This window comes from Stenella coeruleoalba, assembly GCF_951394435.1.
Source record: "Stenella coeruleoalba genome assembly, chromosome: 2".
Classification (NCBI taxonomy): domain Eukaryota; kingdom Metazoa; phylum Chordata; class Mammalia; order Artiodactyla; family Delphinidae; genus Stenella; species Stenella coeruleoalba.
In genome coordinates this window covers 151,443,969-151,468,265 of record NC_137147.1, presented here as the reverse complement: position 1 = coordinate 151,468,265, position 24,297 = coordinate 151,443,969, and the positions used below count along the sequence as shown (strand labels likewise).

Sequence of the window (24,297 nt, the reverse complement as noted above, 5' to 3'; positions counted from 1 at the left end):
GGAGTGGCTGTTTGGTTTGCCGACTAATATCTCAAATAAGGTGAAAGTAGCCCCATAATGGCCCCAACCACATGTCCCTGCAATGGAATGTCCCACCCATGGCTAAACGTGCTTCCTAATGACACCGTAAAGCAGGAAATTCTTGGAGAATTCTTGGAATTCTCCAAGAAGTCCACAGAAGTGCAAAACGTGTAAAGTCTACTCCCACTCAGTGGTTGCTTTCTGTGAGCACATAGAAAACAGTAAGACATAGGTGTTGGAGTCAGGGTCTCCTCAATTCAAACAGGGGACCACCACCTACTGGTGTAAAGTGAGTAGCAAAATGCATGATGGAGATCAATATATCGTAGCTGTTCTTATGACTACGAGAGATTAAGGTTTGAACACTGACCTTATGGCATTAAGACTGGTGCTTTTTCCACTATTCCTTAAGAGGGACACTGAACCTAATAAATCTCCTAAAGAATGGAGTAAAAATATTTTCCGAAAATGGAACAGGAGGAGTGACCTAAGCTACCTGGAAGGTAGCTGCAAGACCAACTGATTCATAGAGGGAATTCTGCTATTAAGTTCTGAAGAGGTAGAAGTGAAGAGCCTTTGGTTATGTCAGAGTGATGCCAAACTCCTGGGCCCAAGACTCAAAGGTGGAAATATTGGGAGTGACTGTGCTGCTACCGCAGCCAGGACTGGAAGGATTACAAACCAAGTAGCACTCAAAGGACTTGAAATTGAAAAGTGCATTTCCATGAATTGGGAGATTGGGATTGACATGTATACACTGATGTGTATAAAATGGATGACTAATAAGAGCCTGCTGTGTAAAAAAATAAAGTAAAATTCAAAAAGAAAAAAAAAAGTACATTTCCAAGGTTGCAAAACACAGAACACCTTTCCATTTATGACCTAGAAATGGAGTCAGGGATTCTGGCCAAGCCTGGTCCTCCCGGAATATGCGAGGGTTGTAAAGGCCTCTGACCAACACAACCTAGCTGCCCTCTTGCATCTCACCTGCCTCAAAGTTTTTCATGTGCTAAAACACAGGAAAGATGTTGATTTGTCAGAGGAAATGCACCAAATCAAGAAAAGAATCACTTCACTTTGTGATGGAGCAATGATGGTTCTTTCATTCCAAGAAAAATTTTAGGATGGAAAAACAATTGTGAATTAGAAGAATCAAGACCTGTTGAGGATGACTGTCCAAATAATAAAAACAATTAGATTAATATCCCTGAGTTGGCAGTAGCTGGGGAGGAGAGGGATTCCTTTACCATTGCCTTTTTTAAAAACTAAAATGAGTGCTCTATATTTATTCACCCCGTAGAGACACTGTGTCCAGAATATACCACCTCCCTGCCTTTCCAGACCCAATCATTTGCATACCAGGATATTATTTTCACTGTTGTTTTTTTAGGGTGACTTCTACAGTGTACTGTAACCATTTCCCTGACTTCTTAAACAAAGGGCATAGACCATACCTCACCTTTTCTGTGATGAGATACCGTAACTGTATACTTGCAGAAACTGTGAATGGTGAGGGCTCGTATCCCACACACCCTACTCTGAAGGCTTAAGATGAAACATCAGTTTGGCACACAGATACTTACAAAGGCCACTAAGATGCACCGGACAGGGCTTCACCTCTCCCTCGTCCTGCCTACACCACAGTCTCACCCATGCGGACCACACCAGGGCACAGCCGCTCTCCACCCCCAGGGATATGCTTCTCAGGTGCAGTCTGGCTTACAAAAGCACACAGGAGTCCATCTCTTCACAGCTGGCTTTCTTTCTTTCTTTTTAATATAAATTTATTTATTTGTTTGTTTTTATTTTTGGCTGTGTTGGGTCTTTGTTGCTGCACATGGGCTTTCTCTAGTTGCGGCGGGCGGGGGGGCTACTCTTCGTTGCGGTGCACGGGCTTCTCATTGTGGTGGCTTCTCTTGATGCAAAGCACGGGCTCTAGGCATGCGGGCTTCAGTAGTTGTGGCACGCGGGCTTCAGTAGCTGTGGCACGAAGGCTCTAGAGCGCAGGCTCAGTAGTTGTGGCGCGTGGGCTTAGTTGCTCCACGGCACGTGGGATCTTCCCGGACCAGGGCTCGAACCCTTGTCCCTTGCATTGGCAGGCAGATTCTTAACCACTGCACCACCAGGGAAGTCCCATGCACAGCTGCTTTTCTTTTCCATAGTCTCCTATCCACCCTACAACACCCCCATGTTGGGTTCTAACAGTCCCACTTCTATCCATTACCCTGAGCCTCTCTACTCTTTCTTGTCCCTCATCTCCACGTACTCTTCCCAAACTCCAGTTTGTGTGTGCAAAAACTGACCTCACACCAACAACACCAGTCCATGAATACTGGTGCTTTCCTTGTAACAGTGAGCTGTGATATCAATTTCAAGGTACTGGACTCTCCTCCATAAGCTCATTTGCTACTCTGTCTTCAGGGACTTCTGCTTTTCCAATAAGGAAAGTCTTCCCCCAGCTAAGTCTGGGAACAGAGCCATTTCAGAAACCCAAGTGCTTCTCCACTGTGCCAGTTTGGGGTTTACCATATACTGATGAAAAGGCAGCATACTGACACAAGTTAATCATGAGTTTAAAAAACTAGTGTCTGAGGACATCCCTGGTGGTGTAGTGGTTAGGAATCCACCTGCCAATGCAGGGGACACGGGTTCGAGCCCTGGTCTGTGAAGATCCCACATGCTGCAAAGCAACTAAGCCTGTGCACCACAACTACTGAGCCTGTGCTCTAGAGCCCGCAAGCCACAACTACTGAGCCTGCACGCCACAACTACTGAAGCCCGCGTGCCTAGAGCCTGTGCTCTTCAACAAGAGAAGCCACCGCAATGAGAAGCACGCGCACCGCAATGAAGAGTAGCCCCCGCTCGCTGCAACTAGAGAAAACCCGCACACAGCAATGAAGACCCAACACAGACAAAAATAGATAAAAAAGAAATAAATTTATTTTAAAAAAACTAGTGTCTGTAAATATTCCACCATGTATTAACTTAGTTCTTTTAAAAACAGTAAAATAGGCTCAGAAATATCAAACTATTTCCTGATGTTTTAGCACCACAAAACAACAGTACTAGGATTCTTAGCCTCTCTCGTTTGGTGTCAATGAGCTCTAAACAGCCAGCTATAGGTCTTCCTGGTCCTCGATCAGGTCCACTCTCTCCATTTAATATACTTACAATACATGTTTAACTGCTCCCTAAATATCATATTCTTTAATAGCTGAATCAAAAGGAAAGAAGAGAAACTCACCTGTGGTGCAGGTCCAATCTGATATACTTCTTATTGATTCTTGCCCCGTTCCACCTATGCAGTAGGCAGTCTTAGCAGGGACTGTTTGCATTTCTATCAACAGCTTTTTATAGACTAGGGCGTGCCTTGGGTTTACTTATGCAAAAGAGGACTGGGGTACTTGCAGCCATCCAGCCTATTTCTAAATCAGCCTGTCAGATCACAGTTGGCTTTTTTGCGATTGTTGTTGTTTTTTCTAATTTTCTTACCTTTGAATCAGTAAATGCTGCCTAATGTCACATTTGGGGGGATTTGTTAAGTTTTACGAATGTCCCCTGGTTGCGTAAAAAGGATCTGTATTCCCTGTTTGTTGTATGCAGAATTACGTATGTACTAGTTCAAGCTAGTTAGTTGTATTTTTCAACCTGATATATCCTTGTTTATGTTTTCCTACTTCACCTGTTAGGTTCCGAGAAAAAACTGGATCGTATTTATTTGTAGAAAATAAGCACAAGACAATGTCTTAAACGAGATGAATATAGCAAATCATAAAAGAGTAAGGCACTGCAGTTCTTATTAGAGAGGCCTCAAGTCTGTGGAGCTCTGGGACCCATTGAGGTTCTTTAGGAGTCTATAAACTTTTATTCAAATGTCCTTTTTCTCTTTATTGTTATTTTTTTTAACTGGAATAAAAAGTTACAGCCAAACGAGTTATATACCACATTTAGAGACCTCCAAATTGTTCACTTACTGCCTGGCTAAGTTATTTGCTTCTGCCTTTAGTGCATACATATCATTTGGAATTCTTATAAATCTGTCATTAATTGAGAAGGCTATAGTTTGCACTAGGCTTTTGTCATTCTCTTTCCTTTTTAAAAAAAGTTTGGAGTGGATTCACATGTCCACTCTTGTGAGAATATTTAAGGAAGCATATGTGAGCCACACTCAGTAAATGACAGAAAGGCTCAGGCACATCTGTTCAGCACATGCTGGCTTTTACTCAGTTAGGACAATTGAGCAATAAGGAATGAACACACTATGCTGCATCCTAACATTCTATTATAGAGCACTGCAGACATGATTTTATGTTTGGGGAGCTTCTTCTCTGACTTAGAGCTACGCTAAGCTTGGGTTACTTCTTGTTCATAGCAGATCAGTGTTTTCACAGCCAGCTGAATACTCTTGCATAGCGTCTCAGAAAAGCTACATAGTATCACTGCAGCAAATCTTTCGCTCCCTCAGAAAACTGCTCTGGTCCAGCTGGTTGCAAACTTTCTTTAGCAAGGTTCTTCAAATGAAATCTTACCTGGCACTTTAACATATAAAACAGGTGAAAGTAGAACCACTCTGGTAAAAGAAGTGAAGGTAAGACCCCACCTCCAAGGCCTGTGGACCCAACAAAGTCCTAACAAGTGCTCCATTGTACACATGTGGAAAATCAACGTGGAAAGCTCGACCTCAATGGCTCTGAATCATCTCGTTTACCTTCAGCTTTGTACCCAACACTTCCTGCCTGCCTAAACACCTCAAACTGACACCTCATTACAAGGTATGCTACACTTTTTTATTCAGCATCTCCTAAAAATGCCATCTCTCAAATCTCATCCCCTTACCACAACCTTAGGACTCTTCTTATCTGGGACTGAAAATCTGGAATGTATTGGGTGACCCTGGTAAGAATTCCAAGAAGGGCTACCTGGAGCTTCACAGAATAAGTCTGTAGGAAAGGACAATGATCACTGGGTCAATCAAAGGGAAAGAAGAGCTGTGGATCTAAGGCTGAATAGTCCAGGGAAAATCTAGATCAAACTGGCTAGAAGTGAAGCAAGGGGCAGCATCCCCCTTGGGACAGAAAACCAGTGTTCTTGGAAAAGGGAACTATTGGGAGGATGTTTATAATCAGCTACACTGGTGATCTTTTCCCAAAGGGCATTATAAAGCATAGCCATGTCAGTCTCAATGGACTCGACAACCTATGCTTGGGTGGAACCCTCAAAAGTCAAGATATGCTTTGAAGACCACAATGAAATGTTGATATAGCAAACTTAAAATAACTGAGAATATGTTATTTTGTGCTACGTCAGAAGCCACTTTGTACTAAAGTACAGCACAGGATAACACAAAGCAGCATAAATTTTAAAAAATACTGATGGGAGAAAAACTTAAAATTTTCTCCACTATCTTGACTTTTTTCTATAAATTCAAAAGAAATTGCTAGTATTGTATTTTCTCCATAGAACCCCTTGTTCCAGCTAATGGCTATGTCATGAGGAATGTTTCATATGAAAGGACTGCTACTGGGACTTCCCTGGTGGCGCAGTGGTTAAGAATCCACCTGCCAATGCAAGTCCTGGTCCAGGAAGGTCCTACATGCCACAGAGCAACTAAGCTCTTGCGCCACAACCACTAATTAGGCCTGTGCTCTAGAGCCCGCAACCCACAACTCCTGAGCCTGCGTGCTGCAACTACTAAAGCCCGTGTGCCTAGAGCCCGTGCTCCACGACAGTAGAAGTCCCCGCAATGAGAAACCCGCGCACCACAACAAAGAGTAGCCCCTGCTCACCGCAACTAGAGAAAGCCCACACGCAGCAATGAAGACCCAAAGCAGCCAATAAATTAATTAATTAATTTAATTAAAAAAAAAAAAAAGAAAGGACTGCTACTTAGAACCATTAGAAAGTTCCAGGGAAGGAGGAAAGGGCATGGGGAAGACGGGAACAGAGCAATCCCTAGTGTTCCCTACCACAGCAGGCAGCCTCATATGAAGATGGCATAGAACCAACTTCAGGCCAGAAGGGGGAGATTCAAATGGAGGTCCCAGACAGGTGGACAAAGTCACATCAAAGTCAAACACCAAAAAAGTAAGGAGCAGATCAAAAAGGGGAGAGATGGCTTGTGGATTTGAGGAATTCAGGAGGACAGCTAGCCATACAGACTGGGAAGACCAGTTGCTCATCAGAGCCAGTAGGAACAACACCTAGAAAAGACCCAGGTAGTTGTTACTTTATCAAAAGCCAGAGAGATTCTTCCTTTCTAAGTCAGGGCAATTTATTCCATCTACTTGCTCTCCCCTGCTTAACCTATCCAATTTCAAAGGCTCCCTAATCAACCCAAACAGGTTCCTTCACTAAGTTTCCCCCAGCTGCCCTGGGCAAATGGAAAAGTCAAGCATCCAGGTTAGAACTTGGTTCAAAGCCATACCTGTCTTTGTCATCAGCCAAGCCTGGGATAAGGACACCTATGGGAACCAAGCTCCTATTTTCTTTTTTTTTCGGGGGGGGGGGGATGGGTAAGAAGTGGATTTATATAACACAAAATAAAGATTCTGTGTTAGCAAGGAAACTATGAATCAGCAAGAGAACAAGCTTCTATTAGGAAACTGGACATTTACCACATACATTCTAGTGCAAGAGGTTTTACATTTTGTTAAGATGCAAAATGTTTATTTACTCAGGAGATGCAGTGTGATTTTCCAAACCAAAATCTGGGGCATGAGGTCTGTCAGTGGATTTTCATGACCATTTTGGGAAAAAGGCAGAATCGGGAATATAGTTTAGTTACCAAAGTACTGGAATTTCTAAAGCACCTCACTAATTTATAGGGCAAATACACAGAGAAGAAAGTGAAATGAAGCAGTATCGGAAAAGCCATGGAGTTGGCCATCACAACACACCTCTGTGCACAGAGGACACGTGCAATCATTTGAGTTCCCTTCACTTCTGACCATCAGGGCTCAGGACTGAGACCCTACTGATCACCGTAGTAGAGAAAGGGGAAGGGAAGTTGTTTCAACGGCAACATCCTCACCTACTTATGTTCCTCTTCTCACAGTCTCAGTAATTAACAGTATGATCACGAACTAAGCCAAAAGTTTCTCTACCCATTCCACTCTCAGCCTGGAAACCAGTCCTCCTAGGCCACATCATGCTCTGGATATTCCTTTAACCAATGTTTTCTCAATATGTATGAGTGCTTTATCTTGGTTAACTTGGACGGGTATTACACTACTTCTGAGTACTCCTCTCCCATTCCTCAGCTCCCCAGTAAACTTGCGTATTGCCGGGACTGTTCTTGTGTGTCGCTTCCCCTCCACACCTCACCGCTGGACTTAAAACAGGCCAGCTGTCACTCAATTGCTAATTGTGTCTACCATCTGGCTTTCTCTGACAGCCTTTTCCTTCCTCTGTTTCCCTCTGTTCCCTGCTGATTTCATTCAGGAATGACTCATAAGGTGTCTTGGAGCTCCACTGATAGCGGCTCTTTTTTTTTTAAAAATAAGTTTATTTATTTATTTATTTATGGCTGTGTTGGGTCTGCATTGCTGCGCGCAGGCTTTCTCTAGTTTTGGCAAGCAGGGGCTACTCTCCATTGCAGTGTGTGGGTTCCTCATTGCAGTGTCCTCTCTTTGTTGCGGAGCACGGGCAATAGGCTCACGGGCTTCAGTAGTTGTGGCTCGCGGGCTCCAGAGCGCAGGCTCAGTAGCTGTGGCGCACAGGCTTAGTTGCTCTGCAGCATATGGGATCTTCCCGGACCAGGGTTCGAACCTGTGTCCCCTGCATTGGCAGGCAGATTCTTGACCACTGAGCCACCAGGGAAGTCCCTAGCTGCTCTTTTTTGGTAAATTAAATTATATTTGCATTCAACTCAACAGTATTTGATAAGCAGTTTCTATCTGCCCAGTACTGTGTTGGCAACTACAAATGGCACAAGAGAAATATGAGAACCCTCAAGAACTTGGTAATTGGGATGAGCAAATAAAATGAACTCACTTCCAACAAAGGACAAATAAGACAAGATAATCAGGAAGCAAAATGTCACCCAGCCCAGGATATCAAAAGTGAAATGGGGGACTTCCCTGGTGGCTCAGTGGTTGAGAGTCCGCCTGCCGATGCAGGGGACACGGTTCGTGCCCCGGTCCGGGAAGATCCCACATGCCGCGGAGCGGCTGGGCCCGTGAGCCATGGCCGCTGAGCCTGCGCGTCCGGAGCCTGTGCTCCGCAACAGGAGAGGCCACGACAGTGAGAGGCCCGCGCACCACAAAAAAAAAAAAAAAAAAAAAAAGTGAAATGGGCTTGATGTCAGAACACCTGGATTCTGCAACATACTTCCTAGCTGTGTGATCTCGGGCAAGTCACGTAACCTCTCCCAGCCTGTTTCCTCAATATGGGAGTGTTTATCTAGCAAGATCACTGGGAGGATTAAAGACCCCAAGAGGTCAGAAACAGGGCACAATCTGACCAAGGCTTCAAGCAGAAACCAGGGCCTTAGCTGAACACCTTCAAAGCCGGAAGGGATTTAGCTCAGTGGTGGTGAGTAGGAAAGATGGAATGTTTGGTGCAAGAACATGTTTTGACTGCAATTTAACAAGTATTGAGAAGCCCTGTTAACTACTTCAAAGGCTACGAATGTAAATACGATATAGTTCTTTCCCTCAAAATTTACAGTCAGAGAAACATAAGACAAATCCACAAATAACTATAAAACTGGCTATAAATTCAAAGGAATGCTTATGAGGCAATGTGGCAAGCTGAAGAAGGCTGGACAACGAACCCGTCGGTGTGCTGGGTACTCGTTTCAGCTCTGCTACCATCTGTGTGTGATCCAGCATGGGTCACCACCCCTTCTCCAGGCCTTGTTTCCTCAAATATGAAATAAGAGGGCTGAACTCAATGGTCTCTTCCCTACACAAACATTCTACATTTGAAGAGTTTAGCCACGAGACGTTTAAATGGGGTCATGGTGGCAGCTGTCCCTCGTGTCACCTCTCACTCCTTAAAGACGAGAGCCTAGACATGAGCATGAGATAGAAAAGATCCAAGAGACATCTGCATTGATTTTGTGGATTCTTGATGGTAAATAAAATGGTTATAGTATAAAAAAAAATAATAATAATAAAATGCAGTGCCTCACTGGGTAGAGGAGGAAGCAGCAAAGAGAAAGTACTACCAAGAATGAAACTGGGTGACCAAGACAGCAAAATGGGCTGCTGACAGAAACAGGATATTTGAAGTTTGGGAAGGGAGAGAGCTGAAGTGGGCAGAAGTTTCTTGTGGGTGGCCACCAGATTTTTGGAGGGAAAAGATGATGAGATTGGATTGGGACAGACTGAGAGTTAGGGGTCAACAAAGCCACATGACAGAGAAGTGCTTGAAAACCATCCCCTTTCACTATGGTCCCACATTTATCTCTGTCCTTGGGACAGAGGCAGAGGGGCCAACAGTGAAAGGTCCAAAAAGAACGCCATGACTGTACAAACCACAGAAGAGGGAACACACAAGACCAAGGATCACAGCAGGGTGTTCTCACTCAAACTAAATTACGTGGGACATGATGGGAAGTTCCTGCTGTTGTGATGAAACTTCATTTGCAGACATCATGCCTCTAGTATCTGACAGTAAGTAAAAGGGAAATGTCAAGGAGGACAGCTGGATATCTCCTTGCCTCTAGACTGTTCTCTCCTTTGGGGAGCCTTTATTAGGGCACCAATTCAGATTCAAAACATCACCCTATATCCTACCCATCTGACTACATGTTAATAAAAATACATAATGGCCAGGGGTATATCATTTTCCTTCAGCCTCATTCTCTGCCTCTCTCACTCGGCTTGAAATAATTACCACTTTTACCGCTGATTTTAAGAAATGACAAGCCCAAACCCTTTTCTAATTACTTAATGGCTGTGGGTTTTCAGAAGAGAATTAGCTAACTAGACCATGTCCCCCATGTTTTTGTTCTCATTTAAAATAAAACAACACTTCTATAAATATGCATGTGCACCGTCTCCTGATGCATGCCAGCAAGAGCTTCTCCAGGAAATTGTTTGGCAACCTTTTTCATGCTATTTGTTTGACAAACTGGGTCAAATGCTTATAATCGAAGGCCACAGATCTGGGCATTCCAGCAATGCCAGGCCCTGCCCAACAACCCTGAGAGAAGAAGCGTTACTGTCTCAACACATCTGAACCAATTCAGAACATACCAGGGGAGAAGGGTAGATACCAAAGAGTGACATTCCTGGGGCATAGGTATGTGCGCGTTCAATAATATTCAGTACAAGACAATGCCAAATTGTTGTCCGGCATAATTGCTGTACTCTCCCAACTTCACATCTTCACCAACATTTTATTGTCAGACTTCTCAAAATGGTAACACACTGTAGTCTAAATTAGCATTTCTTTTATTGCTAATGTGGTTGAGCCATTCAATTTCTTTTTTTTTTTTTTTAATTTGTTGGCCATTTGATTTCTTCTTGTGGAAGAGCATAGTCATGTCCTTTCCCTTTTTCTTCTATTGGGTTGTCCTTTTCTTATGGACTTTTTCTTAAAGACATTCTTATGTCTTTTTCTTATGTCTTTTTCTTCTATTGGGTTGTCTTTTTCTTTTCTTCTATTGGGTTGTCTTCTCCTGTCTTATGAAGGAGTTCATATATTCTGGCGACTTGTCCTTTGTCAGTTACAGAGGTTGCAAATATCTTCTTCCTGTTTGTGGTTTGTCTTTTCACTTTTTTTTTCTTAATTGAAGTATAGTTGGATTTGCAATCTTGTGTTAATTTCTGCTGTACAGCAAAGTGACTCAGTTTATGTAGAGAGAGAGAGAGAGAGAGAGCGAAAGAGTCTTTTTTATATTCTTTTCCATTATGGTTTATCTCAGGATATTGAATATAGTTCCCTGTGCTACACAGTAGGACCTAGTTGTTTGTCTTTTCACTTTTTTAATGGCTCAACCTTCCAGTAGTCATATCTATCAAACTTTTATAGATAGTTCTTTTCATATCATGAAAGAAATCCTTCTTTACCTAAAGTAATAAAGATATTCTTCTACATCATTTTCTAAAAGATTTTGCCTTTCACATTAAGTCTTCAATCCAGTGGGAATTTTTAAGGTGTATGTAGGAATCCAATTTCATTAGTTTCCCCAGAAGGACACCTAATTATCATAGTACCATTTATTGAGAAAAATTATGCTTTCCCTAGTGAGTCACCATATCTGATTAGATCTGTTTCATGGCTCTCTCTTCTGTTCCTTTGGTCATTTTCATTATCCCTGGGCCAATGTCATATGGTCTTAACTACTACTATGGCTTTATAATACAGCTTTATAATTGTTTATATCTGGAAGGACCAGGCCCCTCTACCTCACTGTGGACATCCTTGACCTTTCACACTTCCATCTAAGTTCCTCAAAAACCATAAGGAAATTTTGATTTGGAGTACATTAAATCTATAGATCAAATTGAGAAGACTGACATATTCATGATATTCAATCTATCCATGTAATGTATAATCTCTACCTTTATTTATGTCTTCTTTAACGCCTTTAAAAATGTTGTCAAAGTAAATTCTCTTCATAAAGACCTTGTACATTTTTAGATTTACTGGTACTTTATATTTTTGTGACTATTATAAGTGACATCTTTTAAATATATATAATATATATGTAGTATATATATATACACACACACACATATATATATACATTCTATATATTTCTTTTCTAATTTTTGTATCTTTTATTTATATTCCTTGTCTTACTGTACCAGTTAGGACCTCCAAAAGTACTGAATAAAAATCTTGTCTTGATTCTAACGTTTCACTGTGATGAATAACATTTGCTATAGGTTTTTGGTACACACTCTTATCAGGTTAAGGAAGTGCACCATCTATTACTAGTTTTCTAAGAATAAGTATTATGAGTGCATATCAATTTTATCAAATTTCGTTCCTAAGTCTATTGGGAAAATTATGTGGGTTTTTTTTCTCCTTCCATCTGTTAATTTACAAGTTTTTATAATTATTCTGCCTTTTTTTTTTTACATCTTTATTGGAGTATAATTGCTTTACAATGGTGTGCTAGTTTCTGCTTTATAACAAAAAAATATGGAACACTTCACGAATTTGCGTGTCATCCTTGCACCGGGGCCATGCTAATCTTCTCTGTATCGTTCCAATTTTACTATATGTGCTGCCAAAGCGAGCACTATTTTGCCTTTGATCTTTATTTTTCCTTTCTTCTAGTTTTTTCTCTAACTTTCCTGACTTCTCCTCTTCACCTATACTCTCTACCCAAGACTTCTCTTTCAAAGTCACTGTTTCTTCCATGTCCATCCCTGAGGAGAGGAGGCTATAGTTCTCAGAATCATTAATAAACATTTGAATGAATAAAAAAATGAAATACCTAATAAGTATCACATAATTGAGAGGATTTACTCAAAACCAATCTTCAAATGTAACACATCACGTGTACATAGGTTGCTCTAGCTTGGAGCCAAAAGAAAAACGTTACTCAAGATGCAGTCAGTTAGAGACAGAAGTAATTATCACAGAAAGTTTTCAACTGAAATAGTCTTTTACTCCCTAGAGAAATATCAGAAAATCATTAGTTGTCTTTTGAATTTCTTTTCAGTACTATGTTGGACTTTAAGTACTGGGGTTCAAGCGCTCCCCCCATTATAAAACCTAGCAATGAGGGTGACAGATTTCAAAAATGATAAGCATCTTAAGAGAGATAAAAAGTGACGCTTATATATATTTTGCAATTCAACACTACCAGCCAAAGGGGCCAGCCCATGCCTCAAAACCTTGGTTCCAAACCTAAACCAGACCAGCCACAATGATCATCTAATTTGTACAATCTGAGGATAGAGGGGAAAATATAGTTATTTCCTTTTGCTTAAAACAGGATGAACAAATCTGATTTGTGGAATGCTGCCTCAAGGGAGGTTATACCTCTAGAAAAGACTGGACAGGTTCTGTTTTAATGAGGGGTTATTATCTGTTTGTTTTGTTCATTCATTTAATAGCTGAGTGCCCACCACAGGCAAACACTGTGCAAGGTGATAGAAATGCAAATAAGACAGATACAGCACCTGCCCCCCCGCCAAATTTACCATCTAACGGAGAACACTGACCACGGAAGCAAGACTCCAAGTGTGGTTAGTACCTATGGCTGGCATAATGGAAGGAGCACATGAGATTAACACCTAACCTAGATACAGGTGAGGTAGGTTCTGAGAGGAAGTGTACAAAGGGTTTGGTGTCTGGAGATGGAGAAGTTCTCTAAGTAATTTGCCCTAAATAGTACATTAAAGCTGGGATTCCCTGGGGGGAAAGCATTCTACAGCCCAACAGTGTAGAACAGGAGAGAACAGAAAAGCTGAAAGATCCAAAGACCCTCATGCATACTCTCCCCTCATCCCACCCCACCGCCCATACACACACACAACTGTGTGACTCACCCTGAAGGCTACGGTTTAAAAAAAAAAAGTCAATGTATTCCCCAGATACTTGGAGAAAAGACTGTGACAGTGAGTAGGAAACAGGTTCCTCATCTTTCTTGCCTTACTATACCTCTCTTGTTATGCACTAGATCCTACCCAATCTGCCTGCCATCTCCCTCTACTAGTCAAAAAATGTGCTTTTCATATAGATGGCTAAAAAGCACATAAAAAGATGCTCAACATCACTAATTATCAGAGAAATGCAAATCAAAACTACAATGAGGTTATCACCTCACACCAGTCAGAATGGCCATCATCAAAAAGTCTACAAACAATAAATGCTGGAGAGGGTGTGGAGAAAAAGGAACCCTCCTACACTGTTGGTGGGAATGTCAACTGGTACAACCACTACAGAGAACAGCATGGAGGTTCCTTAAAAAACTAAAAGTGGGGGCTTCCCTGGTGGCGCAGTGGTTGAGAGTCCACCTGCCAATGCAGAGGACATGGGTTCGTGCCCCGGTCTGGGAAGATCCCACATGCCGCAGAGTGGCTAGGCCCGTGAGCCATGGCTGCTGAGCCTGCATGTCCGGAGGCTGTGCTCCGCAACGGGAGAGGCCACAACAGTGAGAGGCCCGCGTACTGCAAAAAAAAAAAAAAAAAAAAAAAAAAAAACCTAAAAATAGAACTACCATATGATACAATAATCCCACTCCTGGGCATACATCCAGAGAAAACCATAATTCGAAAAGATATATGCATCCCAATGTTCATAGAAGCACTATTTACAATAGCCAGGACATGGAAGCAACCTAAATATCCATCAACAGAGGAATGGATAAAGAAGATGTGGTACACATATACAATGGAATATTACTCAGCCATTAAAAAAGAACAAAATAATGCCATTTGCAGCAACATGGATGGACCTAGAGATTATCATACTAAGAGGAGTAATTCAAAGACAAATATATGATAACACTCATATGTGGAATCTAATTTTTAAAAATGATACAAATGAACTTATTTACAAAACAGAAACAGACTTACAGATATCGAAAACAAACTTATGGTTAACAAAGCGGAAAGGTGGGGGATAAATCAGGAGCTTGGGATTAACATACACACACTACTATATATGAGATAGACAACCAACAAGGACTTACTGTATAGCACAGAGAACTCTACTCAGTATTCTATGAAAACCTATATGAGAAAATAATCTGAAAAAGAATGAATATGTGTATAACTGAATCACTTTGCTGTACACCTGAAACTAATACAACATTGTAAATCAACTATAATCCAATAAAAATTTTTTTTAAATGTGATCTTATCACTTTTTAAAAGGTGACATCTCGGGGCTTCCCTGGTGGCGCAGTGCTTGGGAGTCTGCCTGCCGATGCTGGGGACACGGGTTCGTGCCCCAGTCCGGGAAGACCCCACATGCCGCGGAGCGACTAGGCCCGTGAGCCATGGTCGCTAAGCCTGCGCGTCCAGAGCCTGTGTTCCGCAACGGGAGAGGCCACAACAGTGAGAGGCCCACGTACCGCAAAAAATTAAAAAATTAAAAAAAAAAAAAAAGGTGACATCTTGGACTTTCCTGGTGGTGCAGTGGATAAGAATCCACCTGCCAATGCAGGGGACATGGGTTCAAGCACTGGTTCGGGAAGATCCCACATGCCGCAAAGCAACTAAGCCCATGCGCCGCAACTACTGAGCCCATGTGCCACAACTACTGAAGCCCGCGCGCCTAGAGCCCGAGCTCCGCAACAAGAGAAGCCACCGCAATGAGAAGCCCATGCACCGCAACGAAGAGTAACCCCTGTTCACCGCAACTAGAGAAAACCCACGCAGCAACAAAGACCCAGCACAGCCAAAATAAATTTTAAAAATAAAAAAATTTTAAAAAAGGTAACATCTTCATTTTAAAATTAAAGAAGTTGAAGGTACATTTCTAAACTCTGGCTAATTATTTAGGATGCACTTTTGAAAAAACTGCCAAGTTTTTTTTTGTTTTTCAATTGGCCTATACAATTATACTAAACTCTGTATTTAACTCCATGAAATACACCTATTTTACCAGGGATGTTAGATGAAAAAGGGCAGTTAAATAGAAATCAGCAAGTAGCTCTCAAACAAACTTCTAGAGTCTTTCATCCTAAGAAAAGTAAATTAAACATCACAAGACTATATAGAATTGTAATTTGCACCTGACTCCAAGGAGCCCCAGGGCCATTGCCAGCAGTAAGTTTTCTAACACCATAAAAACAAAAACAAAACAAAACAAAAAACAGTCTATCTTCATTCTGTGATTTCTATAAACACTTAATCACTCTTACTTTTTAAACACTTTTCAGAACTATAAAAACTAGACTAGATGGCAATCTATATTTTTTAACACACTTTTAAGTGGCTTTAAAGGAAAAATTGGGGGGACTTCCCTGGTGGCAGAGCGGTTAAGAATCCGCCTGCCATAGCAGGGGACACAGGTCGATCCCTGGTCCGGGAAGATCCCACATGCTGTGGAGCAACTAAGTCTGTGCACCACAACTTCTGAGCTTGCGCTCTAGAGCCCGCAAGCCATAACTACTGAGCCCACGTGCCACACCTACTGAAGCCCTTGCGCCTGGACCCCATGCTCCGCAACAAGAGAAGCCACCGCAACAAGAAGCCCGTGCACCGCAACAAAGAGTAGCCCCTGCTTGCCGCAACTAGAGAAAGCCAGCGGGCAGCAACGAAGACCCGACGCAGCGGAAAATAAATAAGTAAATTTATATAAATAAATAAATAAAGGAAAACTTGGCTCAAGAAATTTATATAAATAAATAAATAAAGGAAAACTTGGCTCAAGAAATTTATATAAATAAATAAATAAAGGAAAACTTGGCTCAAGAAATTTACATAAATAAATAAATAAAGGAAAACTTGGCTCAAGAAATTTATATAAATAAATAAATAAAGGAAAACTTGGCTCAAACAAATGCAGGGACTTCCCTGATGGTCCAGTGGTTAAGACTCCGTGCTTCCACTACAGGAAGCGCGGGTTTGATCCCTGGTCAGGGAACTAAGATCCCGCATGCCATGAGGCACCGCCAAAAAAACAAAAAAGGCAAATGCAAAATCAGAAAAATTATAAAGGATAGGATGATGTGGAGAATGGCTGTGACAGATACGGAAGTATTTCCCAAGAAATACACATACACCAAATGTCCTTAAATATAACCAGAACTAAATGCAAAATGATATATAAATATCAATCCAAAAGGTGCTAATAATTTTAAATAAAATTTGACAAGTGGACTGTCCTACACCAATGATCCAAAGATATACCAGCAAAGCCTAAAGACACTGAGGAGGGAGAGCCTGGTATGAATGATAGAAATTCAGGTCGTGGCTGATGAGCAGATCAGTTCAAACATCATGCCTGTAATAAGTTAGCACTGAGAACAGGCCCTGCGCTCATCACTATGTTAAGCACCCAGAACAAGGCTCTAGAAAAGCAACGGTCTAATAGAAGCGCTGCACATGGAAATGAACAATGAAAATGCAGTGGAACAAGAACGTTACAGAAATATGCACACAACGCTGGGCAGCCAGGAGGCCTGGGGCAGAGAGGGCCAGAGGGGCGGGGAGCCCACTATGCCGCCTTACAGAGGGGCACCTGAGCCAAGGACTTACATCAGCACACAGAGACGCAAGTGACAAATGTGAATGAACAAAAATTACACAGTTCACATATGATGTGGTAAAGGACTTCACCTCATATGTCAAATAAGCATTATCCTTTAAAGATCATGGAAACCATCAACCAAAATGATCACAGATGCCAATCCGAAAGGTGTAACCGAGTTTTGATGGAATTAGGTAAGGGCTGTCTGACATTCGAAGTACAAAACACAGGCCAAGTTTAGAGCCAAGAGAAGGGAGCAGGTGCTGGGGTGACTGAATGGGAGGGTGGGAATCGGGAAAGAGCATTTGCACTTGCAAAGGTCTAAGAGGGAAAAGGCTACGATGCACTTAGGGGACCTCAGGAGATGCATGCCGCTATAGGGCTGCACGGGGAGGCGACAGGAGGTGTCCCAACAGGCTGAAAAGATGGGAGAGAGTTGGGACCTGGGCCTGAAAGGACTCTTATATGGCACTAGGAAGTCTTGTGTTGTCCTCTGGGCAATGGAAAGCCACTACAGGCTTTTACGAAGAGGAGGAACACAAGGTCTGTGTCTTAGAAAGATCTTTCTGGCAGCCACATGGAGACTGGGAATACACAGAGGACCAGGAAGCTATGAGGAGAGACAGTGAGTGACATGTGTTGGTGACAGTGGGATGAAGAAGAAGGGATTAATTCGAGATAGATTTAGGAGGCAGAAAATCAGTATAATTTCTTAACTGACTGGTATAGGAGTTAAAGATAACCAAAACTGAATGAAAGGTATTATCATTAACTAAGAGAGGAAAAGCTGGTTTGAGATGATTATAAGTAACACTCACTGACTGCTAAGCCCTTTAAAATATTAACTCATTAGAGCTTCACAACCCTATGAATTCTCTAATTTACAGATGAGAAAAAACTCATGCATAGAAAGGCTAAGTAAGTTCTCCAAGGTCACACAGCCAATAAAAGGCAAAGCCAAGATTTGAACGCAGACACACTCTCAACTACTACGTTATACTGTATGGGACAAGACCAATTAAATGTCCCTCATGTCTCAGGGACATCCAGGGAGTTGTGTTTAATTGGCATGTGGAAAACAGAAACAGGGCTCAAAAGAAAAACAAGGGTTAACACGACGGATTTTAAAGCCATCAACACAGTTGATTTACTGAGAAAATGGGAGAGATAAGATGGCCGTTTAGAGTGAAGAGCCAAAATGTTAAGGATCAGCCAGAGAGATCCAAGGACACTAGGAAGGAAATTTTTCAAATGACAGTCCATAGGCTGGGTCAGTCACCACCGCACGGAGGTGCCAGCTTAAAGCCGTCTGGACTTTCTCCTTCTTGTGAAAGCAGAGGATCCATTCAATATTTGCTGAGTGATAAATCCAGCACTTACAATAAAGGACCCCTTTACAGATGACATCAGGGAGAAGAGAAGCCCAACAAAATCGATGCTCTCAGCTCTTGGATGATTTGCATCTGTGTCTGAGCAAAGTGGCTCCTGCCTCCAGAGAAGCAGCAGCAATGCGAGCTCACCTCTCACGCAGCGCCCTCATCTCATCACCTCCCTACCCTCCAACCCCCACCGAACCCAGCCTCTGCTCTGCCAAGAGGGCAGGGCCCCGGCCACACCACAGCAACACCGGGAGCGCCGGAGAAAGCAGGAAGGTGTCCTCTTGCAAAGACAGCCCCAGAGAATGATGGCTTCTGCAAAAATCAGCTTTTGTTTTTAATGGGCCTGTTCCATGACTCATCAGCTACCACATATGCTGCACCCTGGCTCAAGCTATAAATCAACCAGGTTCCTAGGGAGGAAGAAGGGAATGACAGCAAAAGAGAGAAGAGAAACAGAGGGAAGTGGGGAGCATGTCCTCCGTGAGCACTCAGGTACTGAGGGACTGGAAAGGGCAGATGCTGAAACAGCGGCAGAGGCAGCCCTGGGCTCCCAGCCCTGCCAAACAGGCGCAGGTCCTGGTTCCCATGGCGCTATCCTGCTGGCCGGTAAGGTTGCATCAGCATTCTCTTTCTACCACAGTTCCTGTCTTGTGGGCGGCAGCAGCAGCAAGAAAGAAGAAAAAATGTTGTTTGTACTCTAATGGCTGCTGGGTCACTGAACACTGTGCCTGGAAAGAAAAAAGGGAAAGCGGAAAGAGACAGAGAAACTAACCAAGGTGGGAGCAAACTCCTTTGGGATGTATTAACTACAAAATGGACATTCTATGGATGAAATTCTATGGATGAAATGCCCTCATGAATAAACACTCCTCCCCCAAACTTTTTTTTTTTTTTGGTACTTAGAAGAATCTCAACAGAGAATGTCGGCTTTTTATCAAGTCTCTTTCTCGTGGGATTTTTTTTTTTTTTTTTTTTTGCCACACCACGTAGCATGCAGGATCTAAGTTCCCCAACCAGGGATGGTCCCCTGCAGTGGAAGTGCAGAGCCCTAATCACTGGACCACCAGGGAAGTCCCCCTCTCACCTGATTTCTGATGAGACTTTGGGTTCACTCCTAGGTGAAAGCATGAACTGTGACCAAGAAAACAAAATGATGTACTGGGGTGGAAGTCAGGACACTGCCTTGGCTCTGACACTCGTCAGCCAAATGACTTGAGCACTTTGAAGCCCGAGTTTCTTCATTTGTGAAATGAGGAGGTCAGACTAGATGAATGTTAGGGGTCCTTCTACTCTCCTCACCTATCCTGAGGGTGTTCCGGAGCAAGGGAGCCCTTCCAGGCGCCCTTGTGCCAAGATGCTGATTGTGTCTCCAGGGACACCCAACAGTGAAAGTGGCCCCGACTCAATGGAAGAGATAAGTGAACGCACACTCACGAAGTTAGATCCATACATATGATTAAACCAATGTTAGTGGGCAGAGACAGAGTCTTATTTATCTTCACACACTCAACACCCAACACAGTCTAGGCACTTGGCTTAATAAATACCTATTGCATGCACGTGGAGGCAAAGTGTGATGTAATGAAATCTTTCAGATTTATCTGTTATGAGTTGAACTGTGTTCTCCCAAAATTCATATGTTAAAGTCCTAACTCGTAGTACTTCATAACATGACCTGATTTGGAAGAGGGTCCTTAGAGAGGGTATCAAATGGAAAAGAGGTCATTAGGGTGGGCCCTAATCCAGTGTGACTGGTGTCCCTATAAGATTTCTGAACAGGGACACACAGAAAAGAAAGATGACAAGAAGAGACAGAGGGAGAAGACAGCCATACACAAGCCAAGGAGAGAGGCCTGGAACAGACCCTTCCTTCAGAGCCCCCAGAAGGAGCCAGCCCTGCCAACACCTTGATCTCAGACTTCTAGGCTCCAGGACTGAGACAAGAAATTTCTGTTATTTAAGCTACACGGTCTGTGACACTTTGTTATGGCAGTCCCAGCAAACTGGTACATATCTAAAAGTAGGGAGAATTGTCTAATAAGATACCCCATCATACTCATCACCCAGATCTTTCATTCCTGCATACTATCACTAAGCACCTCTAAAATAGATGGACCTTTCCTCACAATGCTGTTTCCAAACATCACAAAATGAATAATTTGAAGGCAAATTTAACTGACAGAAGAAATACACCTTATACTAAAACACATGCTTATATAATCCTCCACTAGAGCTACTAACAATATTGAAAACAAAATCCCAATAAGCCTTGAATTGTTGTGGATAAAATGCTCAGAGGATGAGCGAGACTCTTAGAGCAATTCAATTCCATAATTGGCTCTCTTATTCAGCATATTATCTGAGAATAAAAGCCTCTGTTACTTTGTTAAAGTACAGAAAAGAAAGGAAGAATGCAGTCGGTATTCATACTCACTCTCTGGTAACTGAAAATGCACTTTTCAAACTAAACCCAAGAAATTTAGCAGATGTCTTGAAGTCTTTGTTTAAAAAAAAAAATTAACATGTGCAGTGGCATTTTATGTTAAATTGCACGTGTTTTAAATACTTGAAAATTGGCATGGCAGAACTCTACCTCCCTCCGCACCACCAAAAAAAGCAAAAGCATACCTTGATAAAGTCTAAATCGCTGGTTAATTTTCCTAAAACTGTAGAGACTGGCGTTCCCAATACTTCAACAATTAGAGATCTTGGAATCACATGTCCTCTTCTAAAAAGTTACTTTTTGTCTAATACAAAGATGTGAAAGTCAGAATCGCCTACTTGTAAAAGTTTTTCAAAAGAGTCTTTTGAAAAGCAATTTGCTCCATCAACTTTCAAAATCAGGCATCTCTGTAAAAACCCACAATCCAGCTAATTAGTCTCAGCTGTTCGTCATATGGCCTGCAAACCAGTCAAGTGACTTTGCCCCTTTCAAGTTTTTACTAAAACCCAATCTCCTGGTCTCTCAGACAGAAGGTGGCTGTATTAACCGCCTTCCAACGTTAGAAGACTCACACTTCAACTTTTTCTTTTTCCCCCCATCAAAAAATTAGATGTTTCTTGAAAAGACATCTTTAAAGGGATTGCGTTCTCAAGGCCCTGAAGGTTTATATTAATACTGTTTCTTTACAAATACAAGGCCTGATCCAAACAAACACCACGGGAGATCAGTGTTAAGTGGCAGAAGTGAGGGGACTTCCCACACCTCTCACTCCGGCCTCCAGACTCACGAGGGAAACTCTCTACCGCGCGGTCTACCCAGATATCTTGCCGGCATCTTAAATTCAACATGTCCTGCCCTCCACTTACCTCCCGTGCTCTCCTCTCCAGACCCTGCTTCAGACCCTCCTCTCCTCCTGTGTCTTGAGTAACACAGTCCGAACACACACCCAGCCAGACATCTGACTGGCCCTCAGTGGCTCCTCCCACTTCCATTAGCCACCAAGTTCTAGGGCTCCTCCCTCCTCTTGCCTTTATTCCAAGCGTTTATCATTTCTCATTGGATGGCTACAATCAACGACACGTTCGGTTTTCTGGCCCCCAACTGGGCCCCCCCACGGACCCATCCTCCACGCCTCAGCCAAAGTGATCTTTCCAAAAGGTAAGTGGGTGTCCATCACCGTCCTCTGTAAAGCCAGCCAACAGCTCCCCACCACCTCCGCAGTGGCATCCCCACTCCTTAGGCCTCTGCCTTCTTTGTCATCCCTGCCTCCTGACTCCAGCCACCACAACTAGCTGTTAATTCTCTAAACCAGTGATTTTCAAAGTGGGAGGGCAGTCATCAGCAGCATCTGGGAAACTGTTAGAAATGCACATTCGTGGGTCCACCCCAGGCCTATGGGATCAGAAATTCTAAGGATGGGGGCAGCCAACAAGCCCTCCAGGTGATTCTGATACACTCCCCAGAGGGCACCTGCTCTAAACCCACCCAGAGACTTAGTCCTTCGGCTCCTTCTTCTGCCAGTAATGCTGCATTAGATGCCCCTTCTCTGTGCTCACTCTTCCTAGAACAGGTTAACCCTGGATGGTAATTATCCAATTTATTTCTTGCTGGTTGGTGAATATCTTTTTTTTTTTTTCTTGGCCGTGCTGTGCGGCCTGTGGGGTCTTAGTTCCCCAACCAGGGATCAAACCTGTGCTCCCCTGCAGTGGAAGCACGGAGTCTTAACCACTGGGCCGCCAGGGAAGTCCCTGAATATCTTGAAGACAGGAATTGTGTCTTATCTGACTCACCCGTCCCACAAATCACTAGCTGAAGACAAGCCTGTCACTGGGATAGATGCTGGGCGTAAAACGAATCACTCTATCCTTTGCCTCTAGGGGAAGCCACCCGCTCACTTTGACCACTCAAAGTGTGACTGAAGACTCCACCGATACAATCTACACAATCCCATCACCAACCTGAAATGTGAGCAACTGAAAAAGACTGAACATAACCAGTCTGACATCATCTGGTAAATGACACGGAATTTTCGGTTTATGTGGTTTATAAAGGAAAACTTATATACTCCTCTTTTCTCACAGCAACCTCTAGAATGTGGAGAATAATTTATTAAGGGAATGTACCAAAATGTTTAAATCCCAGATTAAAATTCATTACAGTTAGCTTATTCTAAATTACAGTAGAAGCTGAGTAAAGTTTCATATTAGCACTTCTCAGCCTTCAGGGTTCTTAGGAATCTTAGGATTTTGTTAAAATGCTAATTCTGATTCAATAGGTCTGGGTAGGGCCCAGGATTCTGCATTTCTAAGGAGCACTCAGGTGATACCCAGGTAACAATGATGCTCTTCGTCCTAGAACGACACTTTCAGTAGCAAGTAAAACTTCAACGACCCCATTTTTCATAGAACTATAAGTCTTAGAGCAACACAACCTTTTTTTAGACCACTTTGCATTGAAAGCTTTCTCAAATGTCTTTCAGGCTTCAGGATACAGATGGAACACTAAATACATTTAGTTCTATTCCCTCCCCAAATCTCACTAGTATAACAAGGAAGAGAATTTTATTGCTTATAGACATAAACTTACAAAAACAAAGAGAACGTAAGTGGAAACAACAGGAAGAAAATGTTGGAAGCTAGAAAGTATCGAATAGATGAACAAGAGGTAATCGATTAGCAGACCCAGGAAAGCAAACTCTTTACCTGCCGTTAGAGAAAGCCAACAAGCAACTCATCACAGAATCTCCAGAAAGGCTTAGGCAGTTGGGGCCCCAAACACCTCTGAGGGAGGGGAGAGGGTAAAGTGGGGCTGAAAATGGTGGAAGTCTGTTTACACCCCCAAGCCCCACCCTTGCCAGCCTTGTGACTCCTCCAGCTCTGGCAGTAGTCGAAGGTTTATTCTCTGGAGAGAGTAAAACTCCGAGTACCAGACTCTCAGAGGGTCTCTGAGTCATACCAACTTCAGTGGAGGCAGGGGGAGGCACTGAGAAGTTGCTAAGTATGAAGACACCTCCACCCTCACCTACACACTGGACTTCCAGAAGGCAGGCATACTCCACAGGCAGGTGGGTTCAAATGGTCTTCTCGGGAGAATCTGCCCAACCCAGGAGGGACGCTGAAAGATACAAAGGAGCTCATGACATGTCAATCTAGCTAAAACTCTGTTGTACCTGTTGGGAGAAGGAGGAGATGGAAATGGTACACGTGTGTGGTAGGGGTATAGGTGGAAAAACAAGCTAAAATTCTCTTCTTCCATAGTAAAGCATCAACAGATAATGCCTCAAACTGAAAAACCGGCCATAGAAATATAAGTACGTCATTTAGAGACAGGGGATATAACAACCAG

General features: G+C 42.8%; 1 protein-coding gene across 2 annotated transcripts in view; it reads right to left on the bottom strand.

Annotated features, from left to right (window-relative positions):
* The window catches only part of RAB27A (RAB27A, member RAS oncogene family), a 74,153-nt gene that overhangs the window by 36,829 nt on the left and 13,027 nt on the right, over positions 1-24,297 (bottom strand). Inside the window, exon 1 of one of the 2 annotated variants that reach the window (XM_079912295.1) lies at positions 21,819-21,893. The exons of the other annotated variant lie outside the window; for it this stretch is intronic. The gene's annotated coding sequence lies outside the window, so the exon portion shown is untranslated. Of the gene's footprint in view, positions 1-21,818; positions 21,894-24,297 lie in introns of those variants that run through there. 2 annotated transcript variants of the gene reach the window in all.